At 39.3% G+C, this 26796-nt stretch overlaps 1 long non-coding RNA gene across 1 annotated transcript in view; it reads right to left on the minus strand.

Moving 5' to 3' along the window:
- Positions 1-785: 785 nt before the first annotated feature.
- The window catches only part of LOC144454526 (uncharacterized), a 34876-nt gene continuing 8865 nt past the window's right edge, over positions 786-26796 (minus strand). The window contains exons 2-3 of the long non-coding RNA XR_013482977.1: positions 16276-16364; positions 786-3110 (exon numbers count right to left, since the gene is read on the minus strand). This is a non-coding gene — a long non-coding RNA (uncharacterized LOC144454526). The remainder of the gene's footprint in view (positions 3111-16275; positions 16365-26796) is intronic.

Raw genomic sequence — 26796 nt, forward strand, 5'->3', positions numbered from 1 at the left:
ATTCTATTCTTCCCCAGAGACCGAAGAGCGAACAAACATGCAAACAAAACTTAACACCTGCAAAATCCAGGCTCCTTGTCTCCTTCTGGCCCCCTTCTCAGCTACAGCTAGGTCCATGCTTATTGGTGGGACAGTCATCTATTTAAATCTATAACTCATATAGCCTGGGGGAGGGGAGAAGGGGAGAAGAAGGGGGAATGTGTGATGGGCTCTGGGCTTATCCTTCAAAGAATCTTCAGTTCTTTAATTCCAGGCCAGGCTAACAGTAACATTACTTTAGCCACAGCAATGCCAAAACCAAACAGATTCAGTACTCCAATCCTCCTTCTTCATATGCTTATTTCTTCAGCTGATTGTCTTTATAGATCTATGATATGAACATGGTGTATATAGAGTCTGAAAAGTTTTTAAAGTATCAGACTTACTCTCTCCATTTCACAGATGGGACATAGGGTCCTTCTTTCCTTTTTTCCTCCTCCATCACCACCCCCATCATTATCCCTCCCCATGATACTAGAGAGAAAAATGGAAATGGAGTAATCAGAAAGGCAATAAAGAACAGGTTTTCATGGATTAAGTTCCATGGGTATCATGACACAAGCTCCCACCAGTGCTGTTTCTTCTTCTTCTTCTTCCTTTGAAGGGGTAAATAGCTTTATTTCTTTTCATTTATTTTAAACTTTCATTTAAAAATTTTTCAAGCTCCAAATTCTCTCCCTCCCCTGCCCCTCTCACTCATTGAGAAGGCAAGCAACATATGAATTATACTTGTGAATCATATTTTTATATCAGCCATATTACAAAAGAAAAACAAGAAAAAGAAAGAAGATTTTAAAAATTATACTTCAATTTGCACTCAGGGTTCCTCAGTTCTCTCTCTGGAAGTGGATAGCATTTTTCATCATGAGTCCTTTGGAATTGTCTTGGATCATTGTATTGATTGGAGTAGTTAAGTCTTTCACAATTGATCATCTAAAAATATTGATACTGTCATATATAATAATCTCCTGGTTCTGTTCACTTCACTCTGCACCAGTTCATATAGTTCTTCCCAGGTGTTTCTGAAACCATCCTGCTCATCATTTCTTATAGCATGAGAGTATTCTATCACCATCATATACCACAACTTATGGTATTCCTCAGGTGATGGGCATCTTCTCCATTTCTTATTCTTTGTCACTACAAAAAGATGCACTCTAACATCAGGGCTTCTTTTAGGAGCTTGAACCAGATTACCATGAATTCCAAGCAAAGACAGTGAAATAATTTAGGCAAAACAGGCAACTGACTCAGGTATTAAGCCCATTTGCTCAGGCCTATTCCCAAATGAATTCCACCTCCAAACATTTCCCTCAAGGGAGTGCTCTACTCATCTTCGGATTATGACCACCTTTTCCAGTAGGAGGGAAAATAACAATCACCCATGAAAGCTGCTAGGGAAACTTGCCACAGCTCAAGTGATGGTAGTCTTCTCTTCAGAGGAACTGAGTCTTTTTTCTTGGCACAGAAATCTGACAGAAGGAGCTCAGAACCCAGCTGCCGCTTTCTTCTCATCTTGTGGGATAGTGGATAAAGAGCTGGTTTCAACATGGGGAAAACCTTGGCTTAAAGTCCTGGGACATAGACTAGCTGAGTGACCTTGGGCAAATCACTTTACCTCTTCCAGCTGTAGGCAGTTGTGGAAGACTCCAAGCTACAGAGAGGTTGTTGAACTCCTAGGTCTTCTTCTAGTAAACGATTGCCAACTGCATATGCCTCCCTACCTTTTCTCACTCCCTTCCGTTCTTCCCCCACAAAAGAAGTTGCTGACTTGCATTAGTAGAGGGAGTTTAATTTTCCTCAAGAATTCTCTTTCCTAATGAAAACCCAGATCTGGGTCCTTATTCTTCTCCTCAGCTAACTTACACATTTTTCCAGTCCCGAGTTTCATCCTTTTGCAAGACTTCTTGTCAGTCTTTTATATATAAATGCAAGTCATAAACATTTTGATAAATAATATGAAAGAATGAATACAATTTTTGCTAAGCACTTAATATTTTCTGAACACTATGCTAGGTTCCGGGGATACAAATGCATAAATGAGATAGTCCCTGACTTCAAAAATTGTAATGAGAAAGACAACCTATAGGGGAGCAGTGGCTAGGGAAAGGAGTTTTAGTCTTGGAAATCAAAGGAATGGTGAGTGAAGTTATAAGCAAATCAATGACAGCAACGGTAGTATTGATTTAATTACTATTCCTGATGGGGTTGGGATCTGGACCCCAGAAAGGAAAAACTCTGGACTTTCCCACATGGACAAATCTCTGGCTTTTGCCTGAGGCTATAATACCATCAACTGGCCTTTCATTGTGGCTACACCCAATCTCTCAATTCTCTGTTACCTTTAACCTAGTCTAGCTCTCCATTGTCTTACCTCCCAATGGCCCCTAGTCACTTCCCAACCTTAATCCTAGCTAGGCTGCATTCTCCCTTAGCCACGTGGTCCAGGTCCCTGGCATTCTATCACTTCACAGTCTCTTCCCTCCCCCCACTAATTGGCCACTCCTAGATTTCTCCCACAGTCTTTCTGTATGTAAGGTCCATCTTGTCTCCAGTAAAGTGCTCAGATTCTTATAATCTAGTCAATAGCTCACTAATGTTCAGATTCCTTAAGAGTCTGGACAATAAGGCAGATGTTCTAATAAACCTTGTCTTTGGCTGAAAGATGGCTTGGGTCAAATTCTTTCAGGGAGAACTCACATGTTGTGATTTTGAAGTCCCAGCACCCCTAAACCCCTAAACCTCAACATTCCCAGAAAAAAAAAAAGGAAGAAAGTGGGTTGATAGAGGTAGTAAATACACAGGCAACCAGGCAAATGGCATAATGTCTGGGGTGGATGGCTATGAAAGGATATGAAGGGCAGTTAGATTTGGTGGGTTAGCTTAGTTTGTACTTACTCGCTCACCAGTCTGGATGGCTGTAATTCCAAGGGAAGTGCAGATGGTTTCTGGAAGTCTAGTCCAGAAGATGTCTGTTCCAGGTGGGGAGGGAGACAATGACAGGGCTGATGGCAAGATGGCAAGAGTGGAGGGATGATTTGAGGCTAGTGGTATTAGTAACACCTTAGTTTCTGCAAATCATTTAGCAAAAAAAAATTATAAATGGCAAGAATTTCTAAATAATATTCTATAATCAATAGCTGGTGTTGCATCATTAAAATGGTAAAATGAATTAGTGGTCACCAGTACAGTTAAACCTCTCTGTGACTATACTTCCAGCTGTCCAGTGGTCCCAGACCATAGATTAATTGTCAAAGATTCAGTTTCTTCATTAATCAGCATCACTTCAGGAGCCATTTTCAGAGACAAGGAGTTGATCTGAGTATAAATTTGGTTTGGGGCATAATGAGTTTGAGATGTTTTACACCCAAGGAGAGATGTCCTATGGGTAGCTGGAGATATGGATCTTGCCATGCAAATTAAAGGCCAGGTTTGGGGTGAATGCCATTCAGGGATACTGCTAAAGGTTAGAATAGTTTATTGATACTCACAAGTAAGTACAGCATAGAAAGGTACAGTCAAAGATAGAGTTACATGTGATCTTCCCTGCCCCCACCTTCCCACAGGGGAATGTGCCTGGTGCTGATTTGGGTGAGTCATGGTCATGCTCTCTGGTCTAAGGCACAGAGTTTTTGGATAAAGGGTCTGTGTGGCAACTGTCAAGTTGCTGGTAGGGCAATTATGTCAGGAAGATGAACAAGTAGCAAAAAAAATTTTAATTTCTAAAAATGACCCAGGAAGGCCTGCTCAAGATGAGGAAGGTAGAATTATAACTTAGATTCAGAAGCCAGTACCAGCTAGAATTGAGATAGATAATATCACGGAAACAACATGAGAAAAATGATTATTTTCTTATTATAGTAATAACCAATTTTACATATGGGACCCAAAGATCTTCTTTCTGATTATTAATAACCAGTTACTAGTGGGTTAGTTTTCAGTAGGGTTTTTTTCTTTTTTTACTTCCTCATTCAAAGCTCAGTCCTTGTGAAGGAAAACAGCTGACAGTGAGACACTATCCTCAGTCTTGGGAAGGCCCCTACTCTACTGGGAGAGTTTAGTTCTGATTAAAGGTTAAAGGAATCAAGTCTAGGTTAATTCCAGTTAGTTGTTCAGCAATTTAAGTAGTCTGGGTGGAGATGGGTTCCTCTGTCCAGATAGCTGGGGCAGTGGAGTCTCATCAAGCCTCAATCCTCTACTGGAAGAACTGACGACTTTCTGCCCACCTGCTCATTAATATGTCTACCTTCTCATTAATTGTTAACTAATCAGAGTTGATTTTCACCCTCAGGGACACCCCCTTTTCCAAAGGTGGTTAAACATTCAACGACCTCCATGTGGGGTCTTTAGTTACAAAGAGAACCACTGAATTTAATTTATTGATTATTTGCTAGCCTAATTAATAAATTGATTATCAATTACCTAGAAACTCTGTTTCTCAGACTTTTCATTTGTCTCAAAGGAACATGAAACTTGGACAGACTTTATGATCCATGGGGTCATGAACAGTCAGACACAACTGAACAACTCAACAACAACTAATCAGAATTGGGTGAAGTCTACTTCATTTATGGAGCAGGATATGTTGGTTAGAAGTTGGGTAAGATCACCTCTTAGGACACTTCAAACTCTCAACTAACTCAGGTCTAATCCAGAGCACGTAACATGGAGCTATCTTTAAGAAACAGTTCTCAGATAGGTTCTTTTCATTTGGTTACACTAAGGGAGGTATGGAAGGTTATATAACCAAAGCAGATAAGTGAAACAGCCAAGTTGAAGTGGAATAGAGAGGAGTAGGATGGCTTACATGGGCCTTGGGAAACTTCCAATCTACCTGAGTCCAACCTGACATTCTAGCCCAGCCAAGATCTTGGATTTCTTCCACTGTTTTCAGCTGAAGAACTCTTCAGACAACTTCAAATACTGAAATATATCCAAAGATCTCAAGGGAAGAAATAAGATGTATATGTGTGTTTTGCTTTTCTTCTATGGTTTTAAAAATCTCACAGACTCTGTATCAGTGCTCAAAGAAATCACATAGGGATCATCTAGTATTAACCTTTTTTGTCTGTTATAGATGCCATTGGCAGTCTGAAGAATCCTATGGATCCCCTATGAAAATAATAGTTAAATGCAAAAGAAAAATACATAGGATTACAAAAGAAACCAATTCTATTAAAGAATTCTGTTAAATTCTAATAAAGACATATACTTTTTGCTATCCAAATTTTGAGACCCTCCTGAAATCTATCCCAGGTTAAGAACCTAGTTTAATCCCTTTACTTTATAGATGATGAAATTGATGCTGAGAGAAGGTAAAAAACTTGTCCAACGTCAAGATGGTGAGTTAGCAAATGGCAGATCTGGTAATAGAACCTGAATTTCCCAACTGTAATGCTCTTTCCACTGTGCCACATTTTGTCTTTTTTCTCTGGATAATGAAGAAATTAAGATTTCTAACTCCCTGAAAATCTCCCCCAGATTCTTTCCTTCTGTATGTCTTCTGCTTCTCTAGCATCATCATCTGAAGTCTGCTCTCCTGGAGGATAATTTGTCTGATTTAAATGCGGCTATGAGGAGTGGTGTTCAAATGAAAATACAAATACGTAGAGTATTATGCTTCCTCCTTGGCAGGCACTCCAAACTGCCATCAGAGTCCTAATTCACCATTCTCCTGGAGCATCAGACTCTTCCCTCTCAAACTCCTAAGTCTCTTGTCTGTTTTGTGGTAGTGTCTCAGGGCAGATGAAATTGTCTGTCTCCCAGGCTCATCACAAGTGTCAGCTTCTTTCCCATGGAACTGGGTAAACCTATCTAGTTTCCAGGGGTGGCGTTAAATTTGAGTAGTGTCTGACATGTGAGAAGTCCTCTCCAGGGAATGTGAAAAGTAACAGAGGATGCTTTGTTTTCCTTTTTTTTTAATGCATCCCATCCAATTCCTTAACACTGTAATCTGATGGTTGGGTAGAAGGGATCTGAAAGAGGTGATAGTTGCACTGTTCTGTATAATCTAGGGCCTGTAATACTTATGTAGTTTCAATACTAGAAAAAAAAAATCTAGGACTATACAGGCTGCAAGCATGAGTTAGCAGGCCACTCCTCCTTGGTAATTTTACAATCCCTGTTACATAGAATCTCAGGGGAATTAAACAAGTCAGAAATCTGTGACTTCCAGGCTATGAACAAATGCTGAAAAGAACATGATTCCCTTGCTCAAGTTTCTTTTTTTTAAATAAATCTATCAACAAGTATTTAGTGAGTATAAATTATGTGCAAGGCATTATAAAAGTAAACTCAGTTAGAGGTCAAACACAGAATCTTCTGCATTTATTATCCATTGGGGTCTTTTTTTTTTTTTTTGCTTTGCTTTTTGATGAGGCAATTGGGGTTAAGTGACTTGCCCTGGGTCACACAGCTAGTAAGTGTCAAGTGTTTGGTCTGAGGCCAGATTTGAACTCAGGTCCTCCTGCCTTCAGGGCCAGTGCTCTATCCATTGTGCCACCTAGCTGCCTTTCTGGAACTTTTAATACATCACAATGGATATCGTATCACTGTTACTAAAGGAGAATCCCCAAGTGCCTCCTCCACAGATAGCTGGACTGGAGCATCTTCTTACTGGATGGAGACTAACATTGTCATTTTAAAACAAAGACCCCAATGGCTTTGAAGGATAGAAATGCTCCATTTTTGTTATCTTCTGTATCATTATTCCTTAGTTTGCAATTCTTTTATGCCTACAGGAGCTACTGCACTTTATCCTTTTAACTAAATTATCTGCCTCCCTTTACTCTGCCCAGCAGAGACAGGCCAGGCTTTAGTTCTACAACCAGGGAATCCAGGACTATAAAACTTCTGGGACACTGTTCTTTCTAGGAAACACCAGAATTGCTCCCAGAACAAAGGTCCAGTTTGCAGTCTGGGGAAAGAGGAGTCCACCTGACCCTTTGGTTCAATTATAAAATAAATTGTGTATCAGTGCTCTTCTATCCCCTTTTGGGCTGCCTCTTTTTCTTCCTTTCAATGACCCTTCCCCTAAGCCAACTAACCAACTTCATGCAGTTCAGAGTTGCCCACTGTGATACCAAATACTCTGGGCCTTTCTCAGCTCCTTCCATCAAAGTCAGGCTTCTGTGTCCCATCCTGTCTAGGTCTTCTTAGGTAAATGTGACTAATCCTCACAGTAAGGTGTTAATAACTTAACAGGTTACTTCTGCCACATCATATTTGTAACTGGGAGTTGCTAATTAATGCAATATTGACACTCTGGTCAGTCATGGAAACGTTTTGGTTTCTAGTGCCTTAAATTCTGAAGAATGTAAAGTATATGGAATAAGGCCTCAAATTGCCTTCACACTTGAGTGTACAGAGACAGAGACAGAAAGAGACAAAGAGAAGAGGGGGGGAAAGGAAGAAGGAGGAGGAGAAGGAGGGAGGGGAAGGGAGAGAGAGAGGGCAGGGAAGAGAGAGGGGGGCAAGGAAGGAAGGAAGAGAGGGGGAGGGAGGGAAAGAGGTAGAGAGAGATTGAAAGAAACTGAAAGTATTTTGAAAATATAAGGACAGAAGGGCAGGTAGGTGGCGCAATGGATAGAGCACCAGCCCTGAAGTCAGGAGGACCTGAGTTCAAATCCAGCCTCAGACCAAACACTTGACACTTACTAGCTGTGTGACTCTGGGCAAGTCACTTAACCCCAATTGCCTAAAAGAAAAAAAAATGTAAGGATGTACACGAAAATGTAACTCTAACTCCTTCATTTAGAAGTTGCAAATAGTTTTACATCCAAGTCTACTTGAGACTATGAACTATGTCCTGTATTGCTGACATTTTAAAGGAGTTTTTGAGTTTAATTTTTTGAGGTAATAAATCTGTCTCTCCTGGTCTGTAACATTTTATCCTTAGGTATTGAACCAGAAATAACCTCCCAGGTAAATCTGAAGAATGAATAAAAGCTATTTAATCATATTTGTTACTCCAAGTTCTTGGCATGGCAGTGGTCTGAGAAAGTCTCCATTCAGACTGCTTAAAAATAAATACTTAGAGGGGCAGCTAGGTGGCGCAGTGGATAGAGTCAGGAGGACCTCAGTTCAAATCCAGCCTCAGACACTTGACACTAGCTGTGTGACCTTAGGCAAGTCACTTAACCCTGACTGCCTCACCAAAAAGCATTAATTAATTAATTAATTAATTAATTAAATAATTAAATAAAATAAACACTAGGACAAACAGATCTGATTTGAAACACTGCAGATTAACATTTACCCATTTTCATTTAATTTAACAAATGTTTATCAAGCACTTATTAAGCACTTGTGGGAAATGCTGGAGGTACAAAGATAAAAATGAAAGTCCTTACCTTCAAGGAACTTACATTTGAATGGAAGAAATAGAACATGTTCATAAATAAGTAAATAGAACATGTTCATAGATAAGTAAATATAAGGTAATTTGAGAAGAAAGAATCTAACACTAACATCTAGGAGTTTGAGGAGGAAGTGAATTCCAGGTATGGGAGATAGACTGAACAAATGCCCAGAGGCAGGAGGCAGGAGGTAGGAGGTGGAATGTTGAGATCAAGAGTTAGCCATCTGGCCCCACTGTAACATGCAGCTTATAAAGGGAAGTTTAGTGAAATAAGGTGGGAAAGGTATATAGGGACCAGGTTGTTTGGCTGAGTAATTTGTATGTTATCCTACAAAATAAAGGTATTTGAGCAAGAAAACGACTTAATCAGATATGAAAGCTGTATGGAGAATAGTTAGAAGACAGGAGAGACCCCAGGCTGGGAGGCCAATTAGGAACATATCACAATAATCCAGGTAAAATGCCACAGGAGCCTGACCTAGGGTGGTGATTATATGAGTAAAATGGAGAGAGAGGCAAAAGATTTATGGAGAAGAAAGTGACAACAGAATGGATCATCCACTAGGTTTATACGTCTTCGGCCACTTCTAGTAACTCACTAAGCTTTATTCTGTTGCATTCTATTTCATTGTAGCATTCCCTGCACCACATACATGAGCCTCCAGAAAGTTCTCCCAGTTTCAAGGCGCTTTGTGGATAAGCATCCACTCAAAACCACAGTATACAAGCCCCAGAATGATGTGTTTACTTTTACTTTGCCAATTAGAAAGGACAATGCAGTTCAAAGCAAAGACATTTAATCATTTAGAATATCAAAATGAGTGAAAAGATGCTCTTCACATGTTCTCTTACAGGTTGGGGAAGTTCACAAATACAAGAAACGTTAATAAGAAAGGCAGATCTTTTTATCCAGCTCTGAACTCTCCTGACCTCTGTTTTGCATTTCCAACCAACTATTGGACAACTTGAACTGGGTGTCCCATTGACATCTTAAACTGAGCAGGTCCAAAAGTTACCTTTCCTCCCAAACTCTGCCCCCATCCTCACTTTATTATTGCTGTCAAGGGTATCATCATTCTCCCAGACACCTAGGCTCACAACCTAGGTGTTGTTGATCTGAAATAAAAGAGGCTACCAAGACAGCAAAAACTAGGATCTTTTAACCAAGGCAAAGGAATTGCCATCTGGGGGCCATCCCCTATACCGGGCTACAGGAGAGCCCAAGAGGGGCATAGGAGGAACAAGGTTAAATACATTTCACCAGAGAAAGAATCTCATGGGAGGCACATCCTTGAGAAGCTGTTGCATAAGGTGTTTTACATAACCAAAAGCCTTAGAGAAAGCTGAAGGAGACTGGAGTGTGGGGAGGGGTGACATCTGGTCAAATCAGCAGGCTTGGGCTGTGAGAGCAACAACCAGGAAACCAGTTTGGACCTGCTCCAATCATGGGGTCAGCTGGGATCAAAGTCAGGTAGCTCCTTCTGAGGTCTGCATTCAACATTCTTTTTTTAACTGGTTCCAGTAATCCACAGGGAATTTATAGCTCTAGGATCAATGCAGCAGCTACATTCAGCAGTGTCTTCTTTACCCCTTTTCCCCTCACCTCCTCTCCCCCAAACCCCATATCCAATCTATTGCTAAGGACCATAGATTCTCCCTTCATAACATTTTCATATATGTATCCTTCTCTTCTTTGACTCTGCCACCACCCAGATGCAAGCCCTCAGAACCTCATTTCTGGACTACTGCAATAGTTTCTCTCCATTCTAAGCCATCTTCAGTTCAGCTGTCAAACTGATCTTCCTAAAGCATAGATCTAACCACATCACTCCCTTATTCAATCAACTCCAGTGGCTCTTATTATTTACAGGATCAAATGTAAAATTCTGTTTAACTTTTAAAGCCCTTTATCATCAGGACCCTCCCTATCCATCCAGTATTCTTACACTTTACTCCCCTCTACATACTCTGACATCTTGTGACACTGGTCTCCTTGCTGTTCCTCACATGAGATACTCCAACCATGATCATTTTCTCAAGTGGGGGACTCAGTAGAGGACTCTCTGTCCCTCATGCCTAGAATGGTTCACATCTTAACTTACTTTAGGTTCCAACTTAAATCTCACTATCTGCAAAAAGCCTTTCTTGACCCCCTCCCCCTTAACATTAATGCCTTCTCTGTTTATTATCTCCAATTTATCTTGTCTATATCTTGTTTGTGCATAGTTGTTTGTCTGTTTTTCCCCCATTAGATTGTAAACTCCTTGAGGGCTGGGACTGTTTTTTGCTTTGTTTTGTATCCTTAGGGCTTAGCACAGAGGTACTTAATAAATGCCTGTTGACTTCACATAATGGGCATGTAGGAAGAAACATGTAGCCAACAAACATAAATGAACTAGTCTACCTCTAGGCAGCTCATATGTTCAGGCACATGCACAAAGGGCAAACACATATGGATATATGCAGCAAAGCATATTCCATGGCTGGGATAATTCACGTCTTTGATGCTATAGTACCACTGTATCTATTATCTCCTGAACATTGTTTCTCCTTTCTTCATTGGTCTTCAGCTATTCAGATTTTTGAGCTATCTTCTCCCCATACCTGCTGCTAAGATGCAATAGTTGTGATAAGCCTCTCCATTACAGTGAAAAGACCAGAGATCTTGAATGCCTTCTAGGAAACCAAGGTCAGCAGAAGCCCTCAGGCTTAGATTAAATCTGTTCTTCAAACTGATTCTCCTCTTTGGCTGGCACTCTAATTATCTACTGAGTTATGGTCAGAATAAGTCTCTTTGATTTTTAATCTTATCCCTTGACCCAGTCAAGGAGCTAGGGAAAGCTGTTTTGGACAGATTGTTTCCAATTCCTACCTCATCCTCACATCATTCATAAGCTATGCAAATCACAGGGGCTGAAGTGTGTAGAAAAAATTCTGGTTTGTTTTTTTTTTTTGGGTAGGCAATGGGGTTAAGTGACTTGCCTAGAATCACACAACTAGTAAGCATTATGTGTCTGAGACCGAATTTGAACTCAGGTCCTCCTGAAGCCAGGGCCGGTGCTCTATCCACTGCACCACCTAGCTACCCCCGTAGAAAAAATTCTGAAAGACTTATTATGATCCTTGACCCATTTCCCACAACAACATATCTTTGTCATTTGCTAATCACACAAAAGTTTGATCTCTCCAAATATAATTTAATATATAACATTAGGAGGCCCCAAGAGTTATATAAGGTCTGTGGTAGAGTCATTTAGGTAGCAAGGTCTGAACTTTAGATCTGCTGAAACCAAATTTTATTAATTCATACAGGCCCTGATTCTTGAAGAAGACTATGACATCAGGGAGATGATGTCATGACAAGCAAGTGAACTGGATTTAAGTGAGGGAAGGCTGTGCAAAGTCACCAGCGTCACTTTCTCGTCTGGAGCCATCTGGGTTCAGTGGCCAAATAGAGATCAGGAAGACTGGAGATGGCCCAGGATGCAATGGGGTACCTTGGCCTTTTCAAGCTAAAGTCTTTTTGAGTTCTCACTTTGAGTGAGGCAATGCCCATTCAGTGAATAGGCCTCTTTAAGAAGTGAGTCAATGGATGGCCCTTTAATTTTTTTTTTACTTTTAATACTTTATTTATATTTTTTTGATGTTTTTTTTCCATATGCTTTTGAGTTGAAAATTTTTCTCCCTTTTCCTCCCCCCCACCCTCCCCAAGACAGCGCACAATCTGACATAGGCTTTACATTTACATACCCATTAAACATATTTTCACATTAGTGAAGTTGTAAGTAAAAATTAAAACCAATAGGAGGAACCATCAGAAAGATGAAACAAAACTCAACAGAAGGTAAAAACAAGGGATAGCGATTGGATCCATAGTTCTTTCTTTGGATGTGGACAGCATTTTCCATCCTGAGGCTTCTGGAGATGTCTGAGATCCTCGTAATGCTGAGAAGGGTTCAGTTTAACATTCTTAGTCATTGCATAATGTGGCTGTTATTGTGTACAAAGTCCTCTTGGTTCTGCTCACTTCACTCAGCATCAGACCATATAAGTCTTTCCAGGTTTTTCTGAAGTCAGCATGTTCATCATTTCTTATAGCACAATAGTATTCCATTACATTCATATACCACAACTTGCTCAGCCATTCCCCAATTGATGGGCACCCTCTCAATTTCCAATTTTTTGCCACCACAAAAAGAGCTGCTATGAATATTTTTGTACATGTGGGTCCTTTTCCCATTTTTTTGATCTCTTTGGGATATAGCCCTAGAAGTGCTATTGCTGGGTCAAAGGGTATGCACATTTTTGTAGCCCTTTGGGCATAGTTCCAAATTATTCTCCAAAATGGTTGGATCATTTAGCAACTCCACCAACAATGTATCAGCGTTCCAATTTTCCCACATCCTCTCCAACATTTATCATTTTCCTGTTTTGTCATGTTGGACGGCCCTTTAATTAAAAAAAAAACTACTAGAGTATCAAAGAGGCAGAAACCGTCTCTGCCCTTGAGAAATTCACATTCTAAGGAGGAAGACTACATATCAACAATTATGTATGTACAATGTAAATGGAAGGTAATTTCAGAGGGAAAGCATTAGCAACGAAGGAACAGAGGGGAACCAGAAAAAGCTTCTTGCAGCAAAAGCTGGGATTTGAGCTAAGTCTTGAAGGGAATCAAGCAAGCCTGGAAATGGAGGTCAGTGAGACCTTAGTTCAGATCTGGCCTCAAACACTTACTAGCTGTGTGACCCTGAGCAAGTCACTTAACCCTGTTTGCCTCAGTTTCCTCATCTATCAAATGAACTGGAGAAGGAAATGGCAAGCCAGTATCTTTGCCAAGAAAACCCAAAGTGGGGTCATGAAGAGTTGAATATAACTGAAAAATAGCTGAACAACAAAAATTGTCTGGGCTCTTTTTTTTTGATCATGGCTTTCAGATAGTCCAATAATTTTTAAATTCTCTCTCCTGGACCTATTTTCCAGGTCAGTTGTTTTTCCAATGAGATATTTCACACTGTTTTCTAATTTTTCATTCTTTTGGATTTGTTCTACTGTGTCCTGATTTCTCATAAAGTCACTAGCTTCCAATTGCTCTATTCTAATTTTTAAGGAAGTATTTTCCTCAGTAATCTTTTGGACTTCCTTTTCCATTTGGCCCATTTTTCTTTTTAGGGCATTTTTCTCCTCATTGGTTTTTTGGACCTCTTTTGCCATTTGGGTTAGGCTATTTTTTAACGTGTTATCTTCTTCAGTATTTTTTTGGGTCTCCTTTAGCAAGCTGTTGACTTGTTTTTCATGATTTTCTTACATCACTCTCATTTCTCTTGCCAGTTTTTCCTCTACTTCCCTTACTTGCTTCTCAAAATCCCTTTTGAGGTCTTCCAAAGCCTGGGACTGATTCATATTTTTCTTGGAGGCTTTGGATGTAGGAGCTTTGACTTTGTTGTCTTCTTCTGGTTGTATATTTTAATCTTCTTTGTCACCAAAGTAAGATAATATAGTCTGACTCTTTTTGCACTCCTTGCTCATGATCCCAGCCAATTACTTGAGTTTTAAACTCTTTGTTAAGGTACAAATCTGCTTCCAATGTGGAGAATGTACTGTCCCAAGCTTCGGGGGGTTTGTACAGCTGTTTTCAGAGATACTTGTAGGGACCTGTAAATTTTCAGCTCTTCCAAGGTGGTATGATAAGGGGCGAGGTGTTTACTCCTTTCCTGGCCTGTGACCACAAGTACTCCTTTCTGTCCTGTAACTGTGAGGAGGGGTTCCTCTCCACAATCACTACAAGCTCCACCAAGCCAGCACTTCTCCTCACCCCAGCACCACAGCCCAGAACTGTGACCCAGATCCAAACACGGGCAAAGCAAGAGATTCCTGCCTCAGCACTGGCAAAGAGATCCCTGCAATCCCTCTCTGATCAGCCACTGGATTCCCCCTCAGTCTGTGGGACGGAAGCTCGGGAAGCAGCTGCCCCCCCAGCGCCCCGCTCTTGGGGAATAGAGCTGAAACCCCGCCTTCCTTCCTCAGCACTGGCAGAAACAGACTTTTCCCACTGACCTTCTAAGTTGTTTTTGGCATTGGTGGATTGAGGAACCTGGAAACCTCCACAGCTGCCCAAGATTCAGTCCTCTGAGGCCTGCTCTAGGTTCGCTGAAGCCTGCGCACCCACGCTGTGGCCCGTGCGCCTATGCCTCGCTACGCTGCACTCCCAGACCGGCACGATACACCTTTCTGATCAATCATCCAGGTTGTCTTGGGCTGGAAATTTGTTTCACTCTGTCTTTTTGTGGGTTCTGCTGCTTCAGAATTTGTTTAGAGCCATTTTTTATGAGTATTTGCAGGGGTTTGGAGGAGAGCTCAAGCAAGTCACTGCTTTCACTCTGCCATCTTGGCTCCGCCTCCCAACAAAAATTAAAGGGAGAGAAGTTGGTGATAGACACCCCAAGACACATGCTAACCTGGAGAAAGTCCATTGCTGAGGGCTCTCAAACAACTCCCAGGAGGGAAGCAGCCTGAGCAAAGTCTAGGGAGGAAGAAAAATGTATGCTACAGAGATCTAAAGGGTAATGAAGTCCAGTCACCATGTGAAGGAACAATCTAGACTTTGCCTGTCTCTGGGCAGGTTGAAGCCAACCTCAAAAGGTTGTGTAACAAGTTAGAAGGACAGTGAAGGTCCCTGTGAGAAGTGAGGAGTTTTCTTAGCTTTTTGTGGGCTCCAGCAGTATCAATCAGGAAGCACTTATTAAATGCTTACTATGTGCCAAGCACTATGCTAGACATGGAGGATAAAGCCCAGAATGAAATAGTCTAGCCAGGACAGACATGTTCTTTATGGGCATATACAAAATGTGTATGTGCCTGTCTCCCACAAGGGGCCCTTCTCTGGCCTGGAATAAACCCAGATTCATCTAGGGATGGCATAACGCCAAAGAGGGGTGGCCAGCAATTTCTTGCTTGGACTCATTGCCCCCATCCCAAAGTAACTGCAGGGAAATCTTTAAAACAAAGCTTAGGTATGATTCATGTCTAGGGCCTCCTAAAAAAGTGAGTAACAGAGTCCTTTCTAGGAAAGGTACTTATTGTATAGTACAATATAGCTATGATGATATATAGGATGCATCCATCAAATGGGAAAAGATAATAAAAAACAATAAAAATCAATGTTGACTCAGCTGTGGAAAAACTGACATACTAATCAACTTCTAGTAGAGTCATGAATTGTTTGTTCTTTTGGGGAAATAGTATGTATTGATATGATAAAAGTTATGAAAAACAAAGGCCCCACTATTAAATTTATATGCTAAGAACAATATTGACAGGAATGAAAGACCCATCCATACAAAAATATTCCTAGTAGCACTCTTTGTAATAACAGTAACAAATTGAAACAAACTTTATTCCCAACTGGGGAATTTTAAAATAAATTTTAGCAAATGGATGTCATGGGATACTTTTGTGCTATAAAAAACACATTTAAAGAATTCAAGAGGATATGGGAAGACTTATTTGAAATGATGCAGAGTAAAGACAATAGAAGCAAAAGAACAACACACATACTGGCTATAACTAGATAAATGAAGACATTAAACACGTACAAAATTCACATAAATTATACAGGACAACTTTCTTCACCACCTTGTTAAAGCTAAAATACATAGTTTTTATTTCTTTAAAAACTGTCAAATAACATACATCTACAACTCATGTAATTATAATTTAAATCACTTTTTATATTATTTAGTTTAGTAAGGAGGAGCATTTTTTTGTACTTTCTTCCTTTTGTTTTTGATTATTTATTCCAAAGCTTATACTCAACTCTGGAATCATAGGTTACAGCAAATGGAGAAGTTTTGAATACTGTAGATAAATTCACTTACCTTGGCAGTATACTTTCCAGGGATGTCCACATCGATAATGAGGTTGATGATGTACACATTGCCAGAGCTAGGTCAGTGTTTGGGAGTCTCTGAAGGAAAGTGTGGGAGAAAAAAGGTATTAGACTATCTACCAAACTGAAGGTCTACAGAGACATTGTGTTGACCTCATTGTTGTATGCCTGCGAAACCTGGACAGTCTACCAATGCCATGCCAGGAAACTGAATCACTTCCATTTGAATTGTCTTAGGAAGATTCTGAAGATCACTTGGCAGGATAAGTACCAGAGACTGAGGTCCTTTCTGAAGCTAAACTACCAACCATTCAAACTCCACTGCAGAGAGAGCACAACTCCGATGGAACAGCCACACTGTTTGAGGGCCAAGCATATGCTTGCCTGAAAGACTATTTTACAGAGTATTCGGGCAAGGAAGGCACTGATAGGGTGGTCAGAAGTGATACAAAGACACTCTCAAGGTCTCTCTAAAGAACTTTGGAACTGATTGTGTGACATGGGAGATAATGGCAAAGGACTGCCCAGCATGGCATGCCCACATCAAAAAAGATACTGTGCTCTATAAGCAAAGTAGAATTGCAATAGCTCAAAAGAAAGGTGAACTGCACAAATTTAGAGAATCCACCCCAAATGTTTATATGGACTATTTGTGCCCGACCTGTGATAGAACATTCTAACCTCGTGTTGGTCTGATCAGCCTCTTGACTAACTTAGTGATGTCATTTTGACCCTCTTTGAGAATGAAGGACAACAATCAACCTACGTCCATCTCGGAAAAGAAGAGAAATGGAAGAATCAATTGGTATTTAATTTTAAAAAAACTTAGAAAAACCAGATAATTCCATGATAAATGTGATTTTTAGATCTACAATGCTATTGCAGTATTTATACTACAATAAATTTAAACTACATCAATTACCTAAATTTTTTAAGCTGGAAGAAAAATTCAATTATCTCACATGCTTTATGGAGGAATGTTTTTATCAGTCAAACAAATGGAAGAAGTTATTGGAGACAAAATAAAAGATTTGATTTTCTTTTTTTTAAAGTGTTACATTTGTATCTTATTTTATTTTTTTAATATAAATTTATTTATTTTTAGTTTTTAACATTTACTTCCACAAGATTTTGAGTTTCAAATTTTTGCCCCATCTCCCCCTCCCCCCACCCCAAGATGGCATGCATTCTGAATATCCCTTCCCCTAGTTTGTCGTCTCTTCTATCTCTCCCCCCTTCTCTTATCCCCTTCCCCTTCTATTTTCCTGTAGAGCAGGATAGACTTCTGTACCCCATATCCTGTATTTCTTATTTCCCAGTAGCATGTGAAAGCTTTTTTAAAACATGTTTTTAAAATTTTAGGTTTCAATTTTTCTCCCTTCCTCCCTCCCCACCCATCCTCATTGAAAAGGCAAGCAACTCAATATAGGTTATGCACATGCAGTTATGCAAAACACTCCCATAGTAGACATGTTGTGAAAAACTAACTCTATTTCCCTTAATCCTATCCTGCCCTCCCATTTATTCTATTCTTTTCTTTTGACCCTGTCCCTTCTCAGAAGTATTTACTTCTGATTACCCCTTTCCCAGTCTGCCCTCCTCTCTATCATCCCCCTGCTCTCTTGTCCCCTTCTCCCCCTATTTTCCTTTAGGGTAAGACAGATTTCCATACCAAATTTAATGTGTATGTTATTCCCTCCTTAAGCCAAATCCTATGAGAATAAGATTCACTCATTCCCTCTCACCTTCCCCCGTTTCCCCTCCACTGTAAGAGACTTTTCTGGTTTTTTTTGTGAGATAATTTACCCCATTCTACCTCTCCCTTTCTTCTTCTCCGAGTATAATCCTCTCTCATCCCTTAATTTTATTCTCCAGATATGACCCCTTATTCTTCAACTCACTCTGTGCCCTCTATCTATCTATCTATCTATCCATCCATCCATCTATCTATCTATATACATACATATTATTTTTTCCTCCAACTACCCTAATACTGACAAAGGTCTCATGAGTTATAAATATCATTTTTCCATGCAGGAATGTAAACAGTTCAACCTTAATAAGTCTCTTATGATTTCTCTTTCCTGTTTACCTCTTCATGTTCCACTTGAGTCTTGTATTTGAAAGTCAAATTTTCTATTCAGCTCTGGTCTTTTCATCAAGAATGCTTGAAAGTCCTCTATTTCATTGAATTACCATTTTTTCCCCTGAAGGATTATACTCAGTTTTGCTGGGTAGGTGATTCTTGGTTGTAATCCTATCTCCTTTGCCCTCTGGAATATTATATTCCATTCCCTGTGGTCCTTTAATGTAGAAGCTGCTAAATCTTGTGTTATCCTGATTGTGTTTCCACAGTACTTGAATTGTTTCTTTCTCATAGAGCTTGTAATATTTTCTCCTTGACCTGGGAACTCTGGAATTTGGCTATAATATTCCTAGGAGTTTTCCTTTGGGGATCTCTTTCAGGAGGAGATCTGTGGATTCTTTCCATTTCTATTTTGCCCTCTGGTTCTAATATATCAGGGCAGTTTTCCTTGATAATTTCTTGAAAGATGATGTCTAGGCTCTTTTTTTGATCATGGCTTTCAGATAGTCCAATAATTTTTAAATTCTCTCTCCTGGACCTATTTTCCAGGTCAGTCATTTTTCCAACAAGATATTTCACATTGTTTTCTAATTTTTGGATTTGTTCTACTGTGTCCTGATTTCTCATAAAGTCACTAGCTTCCAATTGCTCTATTCTAATTTTTAAGGAAGTATTTTCCTCAGTAATCTTTTGGACTTCCTTTTCCATTTGGCCAATTTTTCTTTTTAGGATTCTTCTCCTCATTGGCTTTTTGGACCTCTCTTGCCATTTGGGTTAGGCTATTTTTTAAGGTGTTATTTTCTTCAGTATTTTTTTGGGTCTCCTTTAGCAAGCTGTTGACTTGTTTTTCATGATTTTCTTGCATCACTCTCATTTCTCTTCCCAGTTTTTCCTCTACTTCCCTTACTTGCTTCTCAAAATCCCTTTTGAGCTCTTCCAAGGCCTGGGACTGATTCATATTTTTCTTGGAGGCTTTGGATGTAGGAGCTTTGACTTTGTTGTCTTCTTCTGGTTGTATATTTTAATCTTCTTTGTCACCAAAGTAAGATAATATAGTCTGACTCTTTTTGCACTGCTTGCTCATGATCCCAGCCAATTACTTGAGTTTTAAACTCTTTGTTAAGGTACAAATCTGCTTCCAATGTGGAGAATGTACTGTCCCAAGCTTCGGGGGGTTTGTACAGCTGTTTTCAGAGATACTTGTAGGGACCTGTAAATTTTCAGTTCTTCCAAGGTGGTATGATAAGGGGCTAGGTGTTTACTCCTTTCCTGGTCTGTGACCACAAGTACTCCTTTCTGTTCTGTAACTGTGAGGAGGGTTTTCCTCTCCACAATCACTACAAGCTCCACCAAGCCAGCACTTCTCCTCACCCCAGCACCACAGCCCAGAACTGTGACCCAGATCCAAACACGGGCAAAGCAAGAGATTCCTGCCTCAGCACTGGCAAAGAGATCCCTGCAATCCCCCTCTGATCAGCCAATCGATTCCCCCTCAGTCTATGGGCCAGAAGCTCAGGAGGCAGCCACTGCCCCCGCCCCGGGCCACACTCTTAGGGAATGGAACTGAGACCCCGTGTTCCTCTCTCTGCACATCAGAAACAGACTTTTCACATTGACCTTCTAAGGTGTTTTTGGCATTGGTGGATTGGGGAGTCTGGAAATTGCCACAGCTGCCTGAGATTCAGTCCTCTGAGGCCTGCTCCAGGTTCACTGCAGCCTGCGTGCCCACACTGCACTGCACTCCCCCCCCAGCCCAGTGCAATATACCTTTCTGATCAATCATCCAGGTTGTCTTGGGCTGGAAATTTGTTTCACTCTGTCTTTTGTGGGTTCTGCTGCTTTAGAATTTGTTTAGAGCCATTTTTTAATGAGTATTTGGAGAGGTTTGGGGAGAGCTCAAGCAAGTCACTGCTTTCACTCCGCCATCTCCAAGATTTGATTTTCTAAAAAAAAAAAATTAAAAAAACAAAATAACACTTTTAAAATAAAACCAGCAAAAATAGGGGAAACACTTGCAGAAAATATATCAGATAAAAGTCTGATATCTAGAATCTATAAAGAAACAGATATATTTCTATAACTGTAATACAAAGTCTAGAATGGATAAATGGTCAAAGGCTATAAACAGATGATTTTTGAAAGAGTGACTACAGGTTATGAATACTCAAATGAGTCTGTAATTTCATAGATGTGGCTATTCCTTCCACTGACGAAATCAACCATCTTTTTATTTCAACCCATCTTTTTATCATTTCTATTCTTACTTCTAACATTGTATTAATTTTTATCTTTGTTCTAATAAGTGAATGATGTGACTGTCCAGAGGCAAGTGATTCACAAATGACTTCTTGGCTGTAATGAATCATTTCTTGTCTGTTAAAATATAATCAATTTAATTTGTTTTGTGAAATTATTTGATACTGACCACGACCAGTAACTTCTGATTCATTTCTCACAGCAAGTATTCATGACCAAATTAAGCAGTCGTTACAAGGCATATGACATTCTAAAAGATTAAAAATATCTATACATGTTGTTTCTTCCAATATAACGAAGGCTCTTTGAGGGCAGGGACTGTCTAATTTTTATCTCTGCATCCCAGGACATAGTATGTCTAGAAAAATAAGAGATGCTTAATAAATGCTTATTGATTGAATCATTAATCTAGGATTTGTAACTTCAGTGCCTACATCAGTGTGTTGCATATTTTTCTTTCATCAGATCTACAATTTTATCCATGTAGTTTATCTCCCTTTATCAATGCAAATCTGCACTTGCTCTGAAACTTTATTTTGGAGAGTTGCCCAAGCAGCACTAAGATGTTAAAAGTGATTTTCCCATGGTCACACATCCAATATATGTCAAAACCTGGACATGAACCTCAGGTCTTAAAGAATTAGAGGTCAGCTCTCTATTCATTATGGCACCTCTCTGCCTTGTATCTTTGTTGTGATGGTGGTTGTTGGATTGTTACAGTTGTGTTTGACTCTTTGTGACTCCATTTGGGGTTTTCTTGGCAAAGATCCTGGAATAGTTTGTCATTTCCTTCTCCAGCTTGTTTTACAGATAAGGAAATTGAGGCAAACAGGGTTAAGTGATTTGCCCAGGGTCACACAGCTAGGAAGTGTCTGAGGCCAGGTTTGAACTCAGGTCTTCCTGACTCCAGGCCTAGCACTCTATCCACTGTGGCACCTAGCTGTCTTGTATTTAGGATATGCTTAATACATATTGGTTGGATTGAAGAAAAGAAGTGATTATAGATAACAAAAAAGGAAGTGAAATATAAATATTGACACTAAAATTAGAGGCCCTGGTCTCAAATCTCCCTGGGAACCTTACTTCCTATGTGACTTGGGCAGGTTACTAAACCTCTTTAGGCCTCAGTTTCTTCATCTGTAAAATACAGGATTGGACTAGATGGTCTCTAACTTCCCTCCCAGCTGTACAACTACGATCCTACGTATAAATGTGAAGCTTCTGTGTGCTCTACAAGCCTTTGGCAGCTCTTACACCTTGAGATTGAAACATATTTTCTAACATGTTTTTTGCCATCCTCCCCTTTGCCCCACCCCTTTGCATTAGAGTCACCAAAGGTCAAATTATATGTTAATCTAAATTGGAGGTTCTTGTTGAGTTCTTCACAGAATTTTTCTACTTCTGCAGCAACGTCAATAACCACATGATCCAATAATCACATAAATCGACAGCCTTAAGACATAAGAATAAACCTATTAACCTGGAGAAAATAACCAAAAAATAATAAAATACAATGATGGGGACAAAGGGAGACTTTAGGAGAAAAGTTTCTCTATTACATTGTTGGTGGTACTGAAGACTATGTAAACTCAATTAATAGTTACCAAATAATTGCTGTTAAGTCATTTCAGTCGTGTTTGACCCCTCTTGACCCCATTTGGGGGATTCTTGGCAAACATACTGGAATAGTTTGCCATTTCCTTCTCCAGCTCATTATATAGATGAGGAAAGTGAGGCAAACAGGGTTTAGTGACTAGTCCGGGGTCACACAGCTGGTGTCTGAGGTTGCAGTGGAACTCAGGTCTTTCTTAACTCCATATCTGGTGCTCTATCCACTGTGCTACCTAGCTGCCTACCAAATAATAGTTACTATTAATAGCTATACCCTTTGATTCAGTGATCTCATTAATAGGACTTTATCCTAAAGATAGTATGAAATGGAAAAAAGCACTCTTCAAAAAAAATCTTCATAGCTTCTCTGTAATGACAAAAAAAAAGGAAACAATCCATCTAGAAGATGGTTCAATTGACTATAGAGTAGCATTGTAATGTAAAAAAAAAGGACAAATATGAACAATACAATATGACAAACTGTTGCATGGTATAGTCTCAAAGTCAGGAAGACATCGATTCTCATTTAACCTCACACCTATAACTTGTGGCAAAGGTGCTCACTTACATTAGTAGAGGGAATGTACCAACTCAGGAGTTCCCCATAACAATGAATCACAGATCCAGTCCCTATGTCTACGAAAAATATAAGGAAATATGAAGTCATTCAAAGTGAGATCAGCAAAACCAACACAACATAGACCTTGGCTAGAGGCACATATATGTATCTCTACACCTATGTGTCTGTGTATGTATGTTTATACATCTATGTCTATATATGTAGCCCCATCATCAGATGGTAGACACCTGAAGGATAGCCCTGTGACGCTGCATATGTGTAGGAAGATGTAACTCCTGATTGGTGGAGAGACTTGTGATGGAGGAGGACCAAAGGGAGAAATGGTCAAGAAAGAAGGCAGGGACTTTGAACAATAGATGGGGCTCCTGGAGTCATAACCATCTGGGAAGGAGGTGGTTCTCAAGCATGACCTTTGTTTCCATTTCCTATATTTTCAGAAGCTGCTAAGACAGACCTTTTTTTTGGTAAAGATTGCTTTCTCCCTGATCAAAATGAGATTTCATCTTTTTCTGGGGTCAGTGAGCCCCCAAACTTTTGTGTATTCTATTGATACTTAATCTTTATGACTTTTTCTATTACTCTTTTACTGCTTGCCCAACTCAATCTGGTTGAGATTAAACTGTTACTCTCCAACTCTGTGGAGATTTATACTGAAATCCAATAAAAGAATCATACCCCTACACTACATATTTACTAGACATAATTCCAATCCTAATACTCTTATTAATGATGGTAGAATGAAGAGGTGATTACCTAGCCACTACTGTTCTCATCGTCCTCTCAAAGGTAAAACTCCATGCTCTCTGAGATGTAGAGTAGGGCATTCCCAACCTATTTATCTACATGTAGACTGTGGATACCTGTTACATATATAAATTAATTGCTCATTATTCATTTGTTTGATTTTTTTGTTAACATTTATAGCACAAAAGTGTTTTCTTTCTCCTGATCTTATTGGCATGTAAATAATTCAAATCTGGGGGCTTTGAATGAAGATCAAACCCAATAACCCATGCTTGGTTGGATTGTGGTTGATTAGCATTGGTTTTGGCAAAGAATGTAAGACTCAGTTCAGTCCAACAAACATAGAGTCAACATGGTACAGTGTGGAAAGAGGACTGTACTTTTAGTCAGAGGACCTAAGTTTGAAACCTGGTTCTGCTATTTATTGCCTAAGTAAACTTTGACAAGTCACTTAATGAGGAAGCTGAACTCAATGATAGGTCTTCCCTTCCATCTTTAAATCTATGATCTTATGAAACACCTACCAAACAAAAAGCAATATCCTTGGTGCTATGAGAGATGGTAAGGTTAGCTATAACAAGATTCCTACCTTCATGGAGCTGAAAATCTAGTAGGGCAATATGATATATATGTAAAGAATTATAATATAAAAGAACAAAGGATAAGGGCTTAATAATTGTAATAACATTTATATCATGCTTTAAGATTTGGAGAGTTAAAAGCAAAGTGCCATATGAGAACTGGGAAGAAATTGGGATGAGCCTTAAAGATTAGGGAGTGGTAATTCAACAAGCAAGAAGGCAGGAGAAGCCATTCTAGACTTGAGGGAAGTGGTGGGAAAGCACAGTGTGTATATGGAGAACACATATCTAGAATAAGAAAGGAACTTAGTCTAACCTTCACATTTTATAATTGAGGAAACTGAGGCCCAGAGAGGTGAAGGAATTTTGCCAAAGTGACATAGGTAGTAAGCAGGAGAGTCAGTACTGGGATTCAGGTTTTATGAGACTAAGTCTTTCCATTATATCACATTGGGATTCAAATCATCCAATTCTCATTGGAAGGAGGACATTTGTTAGGAGGTGCAGCTAGAAATGGAGGGTGGCACCAGATGATGGAAGATAGGTTGACTAAAACTTTAGTTAGTGGTCCAAGGGGTGCCCCTAAACAGTTTAGAGCAAAAGAATGACATGTTCTATCTGTGCATAATTCATAAGAATGTGGGAATTATAGCTGGAAAAGACCTTGGAGATGATGTAGTCCAGGGGTATCAGGCTCAAATGGAAACTAAGGGCCAATAAACTGTACAGAGGGAGCCCTGTGGGTTCATATTGACCTAGAAAAACACATATTAACATTATCTATGCTTTATTGCATTTTTATTTGTTAAATATTTCCCAGTTACATTTTAATCTAGTTCAAGCTGTCGTTGGGAGTGTTGCAGGCCACATTTGGCCTTTGGGCAGCATGTTTGACACTTCTGATCTAGTCCAACAGAGACTAATCTCATTGCCCTTTTTTTTTTTTTTGGACAAAGTAAAACAAGCCTCCCTCTACCCAAGCCCCCAAAATGACTAGACTGGTAGATTAGGGGAATGCTGAAGATATAATATACTTAGGTTTCAGGAAAAAAAAAACTTGATAAAGGCACCCATGCTAGTCTTATGGACAAGATGAAAAAATGTGAGCTAGATGACAGAACAGTTGGTTGGACTGAATGACTGGACTCTCCAAAATAGTTCTTAATGAGTCAAGGCAACTTTCAGTAAGATTTCTACTGCAGTGCCACAGGTCAGCAATGGCTAGACAGAGTGTTATATCCCCAGGGGAAAGAGTAGCCCAGCCCACAAAAAAGTAGAAAAATATATGAAAGAGTGGTTTTTCAATGAATAAATCAAAACTATATATATAGTCATATAAAAAAAATGCTCTAAGTCACTATTGATTAGAGAAATGCAAATTAAAACAACTTTGAGATATCATCTTACTTTTATCAGATTGGCTAAAATGACAGAAGGGGAAAGTGACACATATTGAAGGGATGTGGAAAAATTGGGACACTAATTCATCATTGGTGGAACTGTGAACTGATCCAACCATTTTGGAGAGCAATCTGGAATTATGCCCAAATTTATAAAACTATGTATACCCTTTGACCCAGCAATACCACTATTAGATCTGTTTCCCAAGGTGATTAGAGGAAAAGAACTTACATGTTCTAAAATATTTATAGCAGCTCTCTTTGTCATGGCAAAGAATTGGAAATTGAGGGGATGCCCGTTAATTGAGGAATGGCTAAACAAGTTTGGTATATGATTGTGATGGAATACTACTGTTCTATAAGAAATTATGAGTTTGTTGATTTTAGAAAAACATGGAAAGACTTGCATAAAGTAACGAAGAGTGAAATGAGCAGAACCAAGAGAATACAGTATATAGTAAGAGTAATATTGTTCTAAGAACAACTTTGAATGACTAAGTCATTTTAAGTATTATAAATACTCAAATCAACTACAAGGGACCTATGAAGGAAGATTCTATTCATATCCAGAGAAAAAACTGATAAATAGAAGTCTGTTTAATATAGTTTTACAAATATACACATATTTGTGTCTAACAGTTGCCTTCTCTGGGACAGGGTGGGAAAGAAGGGAGAAAAAAAATAAAAAGTGCACAGCAGAGAACAAAAGGAAACTTAGAAGGAAACACAGAAAAACAGGGTAGCTTTGAAAATAATGCCTAGCATTTATTACATAGTTTTAAAAAAGCAAACTATGAAATGGAAATTCATGGTTTTATATTGAATCTTCTTTTTATCTTGTGCTGTGTACAAAGAAATGGGTTTTTTTTGTCTTTTTGTGTTTAAGTTCAAAATGAATAAAAATATAAAAAAAATCTGGGCAATAGACATTCTTCATCAACTTGGTATTTCCTCTGAGAATGGTCAAGCTAAATTCTTTTAAGTACTTATAGTTCTTTTCTAGGAGGCTCTATAATGTTACTTAAGTGTCAGTCAACAAGCATTTATTAAGTACTTACGATATACCAGGCACTGTGCTAAGCACTGGGGATACAAAGAAAGGCAAACAACAACAACAACAACAACAGTCCCTGCTCTCAGGGAGTTCACAGTCTAATAGTGGAGAGTGAGTCGGGGGATCCATGGGACAATATGCAAACAGTTACGTATGATCCAGATATAGACAAAATAAATAGAAGGTAATTTTAGAGGG

Source organism: Phascolarctos cinereus, unplaced genomic scaffold, assembly GCF_003287225.1.
Source record: "Phascolarctos cinereus isolate Bilbo 61053 unplaced genomic scaffold, phaCin_HiC Scaffold_726;HRSCAF=1367, whole genome shotgun sequence".
NCBI classification, from domain to species: Eukaryota; Metazoa; Chordata; class Mammalia; order Diprotodontia; family Phascolarctidae; genus Phascolarctos; species Phascolarctos cinereus.